We start from the raw sequence: 13,012 nt of genomic DNA, 5'->3' as shown, positions 1-13,012 counted from the left end.
CTGTTCATTGCTTTGCATCATAGGAGGTCAAAGTTAGTCACGGCTGGCCTTACGTGCCTGGGAACCGGCCCCTGTTGGAACACACATCTTAGGGAGTGTCTGGAGCCAGGAAACAACCCGGCGGGAGTTGTCAGGGGCGTGGAGGACAGTGCGGACTTTGAGACGGGCAGCCCAGCCCCCGGGCAGGTGCGGGGAGGGGCGGTCGGGGTTGGGGGAGGACCGGCTGGCGGCGGCCGGGCGGGGAGGGGCGCTCGCACCTGCGGGGTGGCAGCTGCACTCGGCGCGCAAAGCGGCCACGGACTGACGGCTCGTAGGCGCTCGGCGCAGGTGAGACGCCGGCTGCGGGCAGGGGTCTCGGCCCGGAGGGGTTCCGACGCGGAGGGGCTCGGCCAGGGGAGGGGTCTCGGCTGGGGAGGGCAGGGAGGCGCTGGAGGTCCAGGGGTGGGGAAGCTGACCCGAGGGCCCCCTCGGGGCTGGAGGTGGGGCCGCACTGGGAGGCTCCCTCCGCGCCCGCGCACCTATGGCCGATCGCCAGCGGCCCTGGGGTGAATATTGTCGCGACCCCGGCCTGGCAGGGCGACCGTGTCGCCCGGTGAGAGGAGCTTCCAAGTGTGAAGCCCTTGCCCTCCGTTCCGCCCCGAGGATCGGAACCCCCCGCGGTGATGACTCGTGTCCCGCCCGGAGACCGGAGCTGTCTTGAGTCCGCGGCTTGCAGCGGCGGCACTTCCACCCCGACCCTCCCCGGGCCGGCGCCGCCCGCCCCCCGCGAATGCGCCCACCACATACTCTCCTTAGGCCAGCAAGCCTTGAGGCTAACAGTGAGAGACAACTGACAGATAATGTCCCCTGAGCCATTATTTAGCTTTCACGGACAGGCCAGTGGGCAGAGGGATGCGAGGGGTCAAGGGGGAAGGTTAGCAGTGGTTGGAGAGGTTTAGTGGGGCCTGAACATAGTTTTAGGTGTCCCCGTCTGAGTCCAGAGTGATCACCTCTGGAGACAGGAGCTAGCCCTCCATGTAAGAAGGGTTGTGCTGCAGCAACAGAAACGCCCTATGAAATAAACAATTTAAAAATTTTAGCCAGAAATGAACACTTCCTTCCTGTTCTCTTCCACCACTGCCCTCGCCTGCCATTTTCCCCACATCCCTGGCCGTCTGCCCCGTTGCCCTACCCACCGCTCTGCTGGGCTCATAAAGTGACAAAAGAATTTTACCTGTGTTTTTGCATTCACTTCAATAAGTAGTACGGCTTATTGTTAAAGGAAACGTGTACTCTTTTTAACCAGATGTGCAACATATCAGTATATTCTGGGTTTTGTACCATGTTGAACACTGCTGGGGAGAAAAATAACACACTCTGAGATAGGGGGGTGCGGCCTGCTTCAGACTGAGCTCTTCCTGAGTGAGAGTTCCTCTGCTTAATAATATGATGTAGTTACCCTCTGTTCCTAAAGCTTCTGGAAAAGATATGGAACTGATATGAGGGCTTTGTTGAATAAGGCCCCTTAATTTTACAAGGGGAGAGCACCCGACATAAGCAGAGAAAAAGGCATTATTTCTGGTTATGCATTATTTGTTCTGGTACTACAGGAGGCAAGCACTCAGTTTTCTTTGTAAAGATCTTTGATTTCCTCCAACTTCTTCCATGGGCGGTGGAAACAGTATTACCACTTATCACATACTCTGCATTTTTCCTTATATTCTGCGGGTTCCTCCCCGACCCTTCTGGGGAATGTTGGTTGTGATGGACTAGGTGAAGTTACTGAATCTCACGTTTGGCACCAGTAATTTTATGTAAAGTATTCCCCAATATCCTTGGTTGTGTGTCTTGCCTAATCTTAGCAAATAGCACTTTGAAATTGTCGGGATTTGGCAAGGGCTGAGGCGAAAGGGTTGGATAAAGAGGAAGAAAGAATTCTGCTTTCTTATCTCCCCACCACCTTCACGTTCACTTTGGCTGCCATGCTCAGTTGGTCAAAGTACAGATGTTACCTACGTTGGTTGTAATCAAAAGATTGTCTCTTTCTCTCAAACGCATCTGCTTGTTGAAAATGGATACGATCAATTTTACCATGTGTAAAACCACTCCCATAGCCAAAGTTCCTGTTACTGCAAAACTGTTTATAATTGTGGGTAAGAGAATGGAAGTCATGACTGCATCGTCAGCTAATGGCTGCATATGTAGACAAATTTCCCATCTACACTTGAGACAGGTTATAAGGCAAAACCCAGATTATTCACAATACTATACCGTACTGAATATGGACAATTAGAGGCCGCAGGTAAGTGATGTAATTCCCACACTTCGTTTGAACCCAGCTTCCCTTTTAACCAGCCAACCCTTTCCCCCAACCTTTACTGGGGCTAGAAACAAACAGAGATGATTTCAACTTTAGCTGTTTCTGTTTCTCTTGCCTATTCTCTTATGGAAAAATAAGGTCACAAGGTACACTATGGCAGGCATAAGGAAACTCAAAAGATCTATCTGCCTTGTGTAATGAAGAATTAAACTGAAAACATCAAAGCACACTCATGCATTCCCCTAGCAGGATTTAGATTTCTAAGCCATTATCAATATCTTGCTGGTATCAAATCATAATGGGGCTTTACAGAGTACCAGGCATTTTCCTTAGCACTTTGAGGTCAGAGTAATAGCCCTATATTTTTTTTAGTATGCTTTTTATTTTTTTATTATTTTTTAATAGATCTTTATTGGAGTATAATTGCTTCATATTTTATAAATGAGGAAATTGAGACTTAGACACTGCGTGTCCATCCCAGGGTTACTCAGCTGTTACGTGGCAAAGCTGGGTCTCAAACCAGAACTCCCTGCAGCATGTTCTTTTTCCCTTTGTTTGTTTGTTTAATTTGGAGTGGGCAGTTGTTTGTGATTTGTTTAATATATCCTCTGACTTGAACTCTTAGAGTTTAAATTTAGAAACACTCTTGTCTGGTATATTTCATGGCCATCGTTGTTCAATGTAATCACAAAATATTTTAGAGCTGAGCCCAATCTTCTTGTTTTTCAAAGAAAAGTGGATTCGGGAAAAATTAAGCAGTCACCCCACGTAGCTTCCCCAAATGTACTTCGCTAATGAATTACAGAGAAAACCTAGGTCTCCCAATGTCCAGACTATTGCTCCTTCTGGCATGTGGTCCCCTGAGGATTTCCTACATACATAAATCGAGTGGTTTATTTCGATTGACTCTGTTGCTTTAGGGTCTGTGACAGCAAACTATAGCCCCAATGAATCCTGGACTCAGACACCTGTAGATTCTTCTACTCTAACTGTATTCCACATTCCATGAGGGAAAGAGCCTTATTTGTCTGGCCCGTTGTATTATTCCTAGCACAGTGCCCAAAGCACTCAAAAAAATGTGTTCAATATACAGTATATCAAATGCACATTTGAACAAGTATGAATGTCATCAGGATTTCACTCAGCTACAAGTCACAGAAGACCCCACTCTGGGGGCTTAATAAGTAAGGAGTTTATTCTTCTCAGAGAACCAGAGGTCTGCAGGTGCAAAGTCCAGGGCCAGAGCAGGCTCCTTCCACCCTTAGCACGCTTTTGTCCTCACTGAAGGACAGGCACCTCTTCTGTGCTTAATAGAAAGAAGGGCAGAAGGCATGTACCAGCTGAGTCTGTCCCTTTTTGATAATACAGTAAGTCCCCTACATACAAACCTTTAAGTTGTGAACTTTCAAAGATGCGAACATGTGTTCGCATGTCCAATCACGTAAGTTAGTTCACGTGAAATTGCAGCTTGCCCTCTGTCAGTCCTTCAGCTCTACCATCTCCCACCTCCTCTCCCTCCTCCAGTCAGTAACTCTTCTTGCCTGTTCACTCGATGCCAGACCCTGGATGCCAGCTGTTGGACTGTACTACTGTACTTTTCAAGGTATGTACTGTAAGATTAAAACTGTTTTATTTTTTTGTGTACATTTTTTATGTATTATTTGTGTGAAAAGTATTATAAACCTATTACAGTACAGTAATATATAGCTGAATGTGTTAGTTGGGTACTTAGGCTAACTTAGCTGGACTTACAAATTGGACTTAAGGAACGCGCTCTCGGAACGGAACTCGTTTGTATGTAGGGGACTTACTGTAATATTAAGATCTTCCCTGGAAGCTCCACCCAGTAGCCCTCTTATACATCTCACTGGTATAAAGACTATGTCACACAACTACCCCAAACTGTAAGGAGCCTGAGAAAATCCAGTGTTTTCGTTGGACATGTTGCCAATACAACAAAATAGGGATTCTGTTAATTAGGAAGAATGGATATCGGGTAAGCAAATAGCAGTGTCTGCCATGGTGCTTTTTATGGGTCACTGACTCTGTTTATACATCTGTTATTCTTTTTCATTTTATTTATTTTTTGTTGTTTGGTTTACTAAAAAGCAATAGATAATGCAGTGGGTCTAGGGGAACTTTTTGAAATTGTAGGTTCCAAGTCCTGCCCTGAGAAATGCTGATTACTTAGGTCTGGGATGGGTCTATAAATCTGAATGATAAACGGGCACTGCAGGTAATTTGAAAGCAGGTGGTCAAAGGACCACAACTCGAAAAACACTGAACTTGGGGTAGTTTAGCAGAGGCGCCTTCGTTTTATTTCCAACAGCTTTCTTGTCTCACTCCTCTTGGGGCGTCACTTTCTTTTTTTAATTCTCTGTTTTGGTCAAAACAAATAAATGTATAGTCTTAAAAGTTCTACGAGGTTTTTATGGAGTTTATATTAAGCTGCATCCCCAGAGGCAACTACTTTCCATGCTTTCGGCTACATTTTTCTCATGTTTACCATCATATTCCCAAATAACATGCAAATACTGGCTCTTCCCCCCACCCCCCGGCCACACACACACAGTTCTAGATAATATCTACTGACATCCTACCTTGAAGGATGTGGCTTTAGCTCTCTTATACCCTCATAATTCTACCTCACATTCACTTCTCTTTCTTGAAAGTTCCCAATATACCGTTATATCATAATATTTTTCGATATAGTAATGTTTAGTGTTTGCATTATTATGACTACGTAAATATTATTCACAACTGAGCCATATGATAAACCATGATTTTTACATCTCCTCTCTTGTACAACCTTTTCTACCGTCCTGGAGTTAGTCATTGCTACATCTTCAATTGCTTAAGTGTTGAGTACTCATTACTAATTCTTGCTCAACCTTCGACAGGATGGTAAAATTCCTCACAGTAGAGTTAGTCAACGTCAAGTAAGTAGCCAGTTTTCTTTTTTTTTTCCCTTGGGAAATCCCTGCTCAGCCAGCTCCCCCCATTCTCTGGAACTGGTCCTTCTCTGAGCCCCTTGTTACCCTGGAAGCTCCCTCATTGGCATCCTGTGGATTGTACAGGATTCCTGTCCCTTGGAATCCATGCCTTGGACTCCGTTCCTTGGTTCTGCTGGAGCATAGTTTCCTGAGGAAGGATGCATGGAGGCAGAGGCAGCTTCACCCGGAGCTGATGAAGTCATGGGGCCACTGTGAGGGCTGCAAATCACTGCAAGCTGTCGGGGATGTGGGCAGGGAGGCAGGTTGCCATCGAGAGGCATTTTTGGTCAATTTTCTAAAGAGATTTTAAAAGAAAGAGCCCTGAATCTCCATGGCTCCTGTTTGTTGTGATTTCTTTCCTCAATGTAAATATTCACCTTCACACCCAACTCTGTAATTCAATGACTTTTTTTTTCTTTTAATTTTTGGATTTTATTTTTTTATACAGCAGGTTCTTATTAGTCATACACTTTATACATCAGTGCACACATGTCAATCCCAATCTCACAATTCATCCCACCACCACCACCACCACCCGCCGCTTTCGCCCCCTGGTGTCCATACGTTTGTTCTCTACATCTGTGTCTCTATTTCTGCCCTGCAAACCGGTTCATCTGTACCATTTTCTAGGTTCCACATGTATGCGTTAATATACGATATTTGTTTTTCTCTTTGTGACTTACTTCACTCTGTATGACAGTCTCTAGATCCATCCACATCCCAACAAATGACCCAGTTTTGATCCTTTTTATGGCTGAGTAATATTCCACAGTATATATGTACCACATCTTCTTTATCCATTCGTCTGCTGACGGGCATTTAAGCTGCTTCCATGACCTGACTATTGTAAATAGTGCTGCAATGAACATTGGGGTGCATGTGTCTTTTTGAATTATGGTTTTCTCTGGGTATATGCCCAGTAGTGTGATTGCTGTATCATATGGTAATTCTATTTTTAGTTTTGTAAGGAAACTCCATACTGTTCTCCATAGTGGCTGTCATTCCCACCAACAGTGCAAGAGAGTTCCCTTTTCTCCACACCCTCTCCAGCATTTGTTGTTTCTAGATTTTCTGATGATGCCCATTCTAACTGGTGTGAGGTGATACCTCATTGTAGTTTTGATGTGCACTTCTCTAATAATTAGTGATGTTGAGCATCTTTTCATGTGCTTCTTGGCCATCTGTATGTCTTCTTTGGAGAAATGTCTACTTAGGTCTTCTGCCCATTTTTGGATTGGGTTTTTTTTTTAATATTGAGCTGCATGAGCTGTTTATATATTTTGGAGATTAATCCTTTGTCCATTGATTTGTTTGCAAATATCTTCTCCCACTCTGAGGGTTGTCTTTCCGTCTTGTTTATGGTTTCCTTGGCTGTGCAAAAGCTTTGAAGTTTCATTAGGTCCCATTTGTTTTTGTTTTTATTTCCATTACTCTAGGAAGTGGATCAAAAAATACCTTGCTGTGATTTATGTCAAAGAGTACTCTTCCTATGTTTTCCTCTAAGAGTTTTATAGTGTCCAGTCTTACATTTAGGTTTCTAATCCATTGAGTTTATTTTTGTGTATGGTATTAGGGGGTGTTCTAATTTCATTCTTTTACATGTAGCTGTCCAATTTTCCCAGCACCACTTACTGAAGAGACTGTCTTTTCTCCATTGTATATCCTTGCCTCCTTTGTCATAGATTAGCTGACCATAGGTGTGTGGGTTTATCTCTGGGCTTTCTATCTTGTTCCATTGATCTGTATTTCTGTTTTTGTGCCAGTACCATACTGTCTTGATTACTGTAGCTTTGTAGTATAGTCTGAAGTCAGGGAGTCTGATTCCTCCAGCTCCGCTTTTTTCCCCTAAAGACTGCTTTGGCTATTCGGGGTCTTTTATGTCTCCATAGAAATTTTAAGATTTTTTGTTCTAGTTCTGTAAAAACTGCCATTGGTAATTTGATAGGGATTGCATTGAATCTGTAGACTGCTTTCGGTAGTATAGTCATTTTCACAATATTGATTCTTCCAATCCAAGAACATGGTATATCTCTCCATCTGTTGGTGTCATCTTTAATTTCTTTCATCAGTGTCTCATAGTTTTCTGCATACAGGTCTTTTGTCTCCCTAGGTAGGTTTATTCCTAGGTATTTTATTATTTTTGTTGCAATGGTCAATGGGAGTGTTTCCTTAATTTCTCTTTCAGAATTTTCATCATTAGTATATAGGAATGCAAGAGATTTCTGTGCATTAATTTTGTATCCTGCAACTTTACCAAATTCATTGATTAGCTCTAGTAGTTTTCTGGTGGCATCTTTAGGATTCTCTATGTATAGTATCATGTCATCGGCAAACAGTGACAGTTTTACTTCTTCTTTTCCTATTTGTATTCCTTTTATTTCTTTTTCTTCTCTGATTGCCGTGGCTAGGACTTCCACAACTATGTTGAATAATATTGGTGAGAGTGGACGTCCTTGTCTTGTTCCTGATCTTAGAGGAAAGGCTTTCAGTTCTTCACCATTGAGAATGATGTTTGCTGTGGGTTTGTCATATATAGCCTTTATTATGTTGAGGTAGGTTCCCTCCATGTCCACGTTCTGCAGAGTTTTTATCATAAATGGGTGTTGAATTTTGTTAAAAGCTTTTTCTGCTTCTATTGAGATGATCATATGGTTTTTATTCTTCAATTTGTTAATATGGTGTATCACATTGATTGATTTGTGTATATTGAAGAATCCTTGCATCCCTAGGATAAATCCCACTTGATCATGGTGTATGATCCTTTTAATGTGTTGTTGGATTCTGATTACTAGTATTTTGTTGAGGATTTTTGCATCTATATTCCTCAGTGATATTGGTCTGTAATTTTCTGTTTTTGTAGTATCTTTGGTTTTGGTGTCAGGGTGATGGTGGCCTCATAGAATGAGTTTGGAAGTGTTCTTTCCTCCGCAATTTTGGAAGAGTTTGAGAAGGATGGGTGTTAGCTCTTCTCTAAATGTTTGTTAGAATTCACCTGTGAAGCCATCTGGTCCTGGACTTTTGTTTGTTGGAACATTTTTAATCACAGTTTCAATTTCATTACTTGTGATTGGTCTGTTCATATTTTCTATTTCTTCCTGGTTCCGTGTTGGGAGGTTATACCTTTCTAAGAATTTGTCCATTTCTTCCAGGTTGTCCATTTTATTGGCATAGAGTTGCTTGTAGTAGTCTCTTAGGATGCTTTGTATTTCTGTTGTAACTTCTCCTCTTTCATTTCTAATTTTATTGATTTAAGTCCTCTCCCTCTTTTTCTGGATGAATCTGGCTAATGGTTTATCAATTTTGTTTATCTTCTCAAAGAACCAGATTTTAGTTTTATTGATCTTTGCCATTGCTTCCTCTGTTTCTATTTCGTTTATTTCTGCTCTGATCTTTAGGATTTCTTTCCTTCTGGTAACTTTGGGTTTTGTTTGTTCTTCTTTCTCTAGTTCCTTTAGGTGTAAGGTTAGATTATTTGAGATTTTTCTTGTTTCTTGAGGTAGGCTTGTATAGCTATAAACTTCCCTCTTAAAACTGCTTTTGCTGCATCCCATAGGTTCTGGATCATCATGTCTTCATTGTCATTTTTCTCTAGGTATTTTTTGATTTCCTCTTTGATTTCTTCAGTGATCTTTTGGTTATTTAGTAATGTATTGTTTAGCTTCCATGTGTTTGTATTTTTTGGTTTTTTCCTGTAATTCATTTCTAATCTCATAGCGTTGTGGTCAGAAAAGATGCTCGATGTGATTTCAATTTTCTTAAATTTACTGAGGCTTGATTTGTGACTCAAGATGTGATCTACCCTGGAGAATGTTCCATGCACACTTGAGAAGAAAGTGTAATCCGCTGCTTTTAGATGGAATGTCCTATAAATATCAATTAAATCTGGTCTATTGTGTCATTTAATGCTTCTGTTTCCTTATTTACTTTCATTTTGGATGATCTGTCCATTGGTGTAAGTGAGGTGTTAAAAGTCCCCCACTATCATTGTGTTACTGTCGATTTCCTGTTTTAGAGCTGTTAGCAGTTGCCTTATGTATTCAGGTGCTCCTATGTTGGGTGCATATATATTTATAATTGTTGTATCTTCTTCTTGGATTGATCCCTTAATCATTATGTAGTGTCTTTCCTTGTCTCTTGCAACATTCTTTATTTTAAAGTCTATTTTATCCGATATGAGTGTTGCTACTCCAACTTTCTTTTGATTTCCATTTGCATGGAATATCTTTTTCCATCCCCTCACTTTCAGTCTGTATGTGTCCCTAGGTCTGAAGTGGGTCTCTTGTAGACAGCATATATGTGGGTCTTGTTTTTGTATCCATTCAGCAAGCCTGTGTCTTTTGGTTGGAGCATTTAATCCATTCACGTTTAAGGTAATTATCGATATGTATGCTCCTATTACCATTTTATTAATTGTTTTGGGTTTGTTTTTGTAGGTCCTTTTCTTCTCTTGTGTTTCCTACTTAGAGAAGTTCCTTTAGCATTTGTTGTAGAGCTGGTTTGGTGGTGCTGAATTCTCTTAGCTTTTACTTGTCTGTAAAGCTTTTGATTTCTGCATCAAATCTGAATGAGATCCTTGCCGGGTAGAGTAATCTTGGTTGTAGGTTCTTCCCTTTCATCACTTTAAGTATATCATGCCACTCCCTTCTGGCTTGTAGTTTCTGCTCAGAAATCAGCTTGTTTACCTTATGGGAGTTCCCTTGTATGTTATTTGTCGTTTTTCCCTTGCTGTTTCAATAATTTTTGTCTTTAATTTTTGCCAATTTGATTATTATGTGTCTCAGCATGTTTCTCCTTGGGTTTATTGTGTATGGGAGTCTCTGCGCTTCCTGGACTTGGGTGGCTATTTCCTTTCCCACATTAGGGGAGTTTTTGACTATAATCTCTTCAAATATTTTCTCAGGTCCTTTCTCTCTCTCTTCTCCTTCTGGGACCCCTATAATGCAAATGTGGTTGCATTTAATGTTGTCCCAGAGGTCTCTTAGGCTGTCTTCATTTCTTTTCATTCTTTTTTCTTTATTCTGTTCCGCAGCCATGAATTCCACCATTCTGTCTTCCAGGTCACTTATCCGTTCTTCTGTCTCAGTTATTCTGCTATTGATTCCTTCTAGTGTAGTTTTCATTTCAGTTATTGTATTGTTCAGCTGTTTGTTTGTTCTTTAATTCTTCTGGGTCTTTGTTAAACATTTCTTGTATCTTCTCAATCTTGCCTCCTTTCTTTTTCCGAGGTCCTGGATCAACTTCACTTTCATTATTCTGAATTCTTTTTCTGGAAGGTTGCCTATCTCCACTTCATTTAGTTGTTTTTCTGGGGTTTTATCTTGTTCCTTCTTCTGGTACATAGCCATTTGCCTTTTCCTCTTGTCTTTCTGTGAATGTGGTTTTTGTTCCACAGGCTGCAGGACTGTAATTCTTCTTGCTTCTGCTGTCTGCCCTCTGGTGGATGAGGCTATCTAAGAGGCTTGTGCAAGTTTCCTAATGGGGACTTTTTCTTAAAGTGGGTAAGATTCAGGCCCCACAAGACCTGGTTGGTTTTTGAGAAATTGCGCGCTTAAGATGTCATCTTTCTTCCTTCACACTTGACTGATGGTTTGATGAACTGAAAATAATTTCCCCTCAGAATTTTGAAGGCATTGCTCCATTTCCTTCCACCTTCTCATAGTGCTCTTGAGAAGCTAATGCCATTCTGATTTTTGACCTCTTATATTTTGTTTTAATCTCTGGAAGTTTGTAGGGTTTTCTTTTCTTTTTTCCTCACGTCCTGATATTTCACAATGTTGTAAGCTGATGTTGGGCTTTTCTTGTTTGGTTGGTCACTGTTCTAGGTACTTTGAAGACCTTTTCAATCTAAAAATCATGTTCTTCAGTTCTTCTGTTATATAATTCCCTCTGTTGTTTCTGAAACTATATTAATTACTTAGATGTTGGATCTCTTGAATCTGTCTTGAATCTTGTCATTTAGTTCTAATAAATCTTCCAACCCTTCTATTAAATTTTTGCATTTCTACCACCATATGTTTAATTCCCAAGGGCTTTAATTTGGGGTGGAGGGGAACTTCCAATTTTTTTTTAATAGCATCCTGTTCTTATTTCATGGATGCAGTATCTCCTCATATTTCTCTGAAAATATTAAATTAACTATCATTTCTGCATTTTAAAAGTTTTCTTCAGCTGCCTACAATGTCTGTGTTTATTTTCAAAGTCCCCTTTTCTGTTGTTTTGGTTCTGTCTTTCAGGTTGGAAGCAGTATTCAAATGTCCATGTTTAAGAATGTTGTACTAACATGCAGTCTGTGAGTGTGTCTTGTAGATGGGAGAGCCTCGTTGCAGAGTGATTAGGCAGAGCAGGCTTTTTGGATGGCTTATCATTATGTCTCTAGCAGCTTTCTAGTACAATCAGTTTCTCATTAGAAACCCGTTTATTCTTGTTTGAGAGAAGGCCATTGATAACTTAGACTGATTTATTATGTAATTTGTTTAATAGTAGAGGTTCCTGTTTTGAGGTGGCTCCGTGGTAGTCTAGGATTCAAAACCAGAATTTGTTCTTGACTCCCCCCGCCCCCCCCGCTTTGAAGTACCTGGTGCTTTTGTGCCCCTCTATGCATCACCTTCTATCAACAGCACAGAGACCATCAGAAAGCTTCCAGAGACAAAGCTTTTTTCTATTACAAAAAAAAACATCTGAGATCCTAGGGCAATGAAAGTCCTGTGAGCACATGTATAATTGTTTTGTAATAACCATTTGCAAAACATTCATTACCCACCAACAAGGAAATACTTATTAATGCAGGATAAATTAGGGCTTTTGGAGAAGTTCCATATCAGGATAGTGTTTGTCTTAGTAGGTCATTTGGGAGAAGATTTAATTATGATGGAAAAGTATATTAGCCTAGTATTTTTCTTTAGGAGGTTATATGGGGAAGATATTTTCCTAATACTTCTGGAGGATGTCTTGGTGATAGATCTGGGGACAGAGTTTCTGCCCTTGAAGGTCATTCTCCAAATCCATATCCTTTTCCCCTTGTGCAGCCTGACGTGTGACAATCAAAACTTGGGGCAGATTTGTCACTCTTTTTTTTTTTTGCTGAGAAAGCTTTATAGCACCTGGTAACAGAAATGGTACAGGAATGATTCTTGGTTTAGCTTTCAAAGACCTCTTAACTGGAAGATGAAAGCATTAGATACTGGATTTTCTACTGTTGGCTTTTCCTTCTCAGACACCTTCAAAGAAGACTGCAAACTCCTTGAAGGCTGGGGCGCAGTCTTACCTCTGATCCTCCACCCCCCAGAACAATGCCTGATACATAACAGACACTGAATACACATGGCTTGAATTGACTCCATTATCCATTTTTTAAATTTATTTTTTCCTTTGTCAATTTATTGGGTTTTTTCCCCATTATCCATTTTAAATTAGCCCTTCCTACTTGTCCCCTTGCTGTTTCCTCTGTTCCTTTTGCATCTTTTTGTCACTCCCTCTGGGAGGATTCTACCTCATTCTCAAATCTGATGTGTGAAACAGCTGTCAGAACCCAGACTGGGAAGATCTCAAACTCAGGACTCCAGGTAGAATTTCCAGGGGTGAAAACGCCCCGTTATCACCTTACTAAAGATGTAATAGTTTCTTGGGTTTTCGGCAGACACCCCACCTCCATCCCATCTGTAGCCACAGTTCTGTTTGACTCTTTTCCCTCCTCGTGCTCTGTGCCTTGCTGTCCTGTCCC

At 41.2% G+C, this 13,012-nt stretch overlaps 1 protein-coding gene across 2 annotated transcripts in view; it reads left to right on the top strand.

Moving 5' to 3' along the window:
* The first annotated feature begins 209 nt into the window (after positions 1-209).
* Positions 210-13,012, top strand: part of TMEM45B (transmembrane protein 45B) — a 30,757-nt gene continuing 17,954 nt past the window's right edge. Inside the window, exon 1 of one of the 2 annotated variants that reach the window (XM_019942063.3) lies at positions 210-327. The gene's annotated coding sequence lies outside the window, so the exon portion shown is untranslated. Of the gene's footprint in view, positions 328-3,823; positions 3,903-13,012 lie in introns of those variants that run through there. The other variant, XM_019942064.3, reaches the window with a different exon arrangement.

This window comes from Tursiops truncatus, chromosome 8 (genome assembly GCF_011762595.2).
Source record: "Tursiops truncatus isolate mTurTru1 chromosome 8, mTurTru1.mat.Y, whole genome shotgun sequence".
Classification (NCBI taxonomy): domain Eukaryota; kingdom Metazoa; phylum Chordata; class Mammalia; order Artiodactyla; family Delphinidae; genus Tursiops; species Tursiops truncatus.
This window is presented reverse-complemented; position numbering and strand designations above follow the sequence as displayed.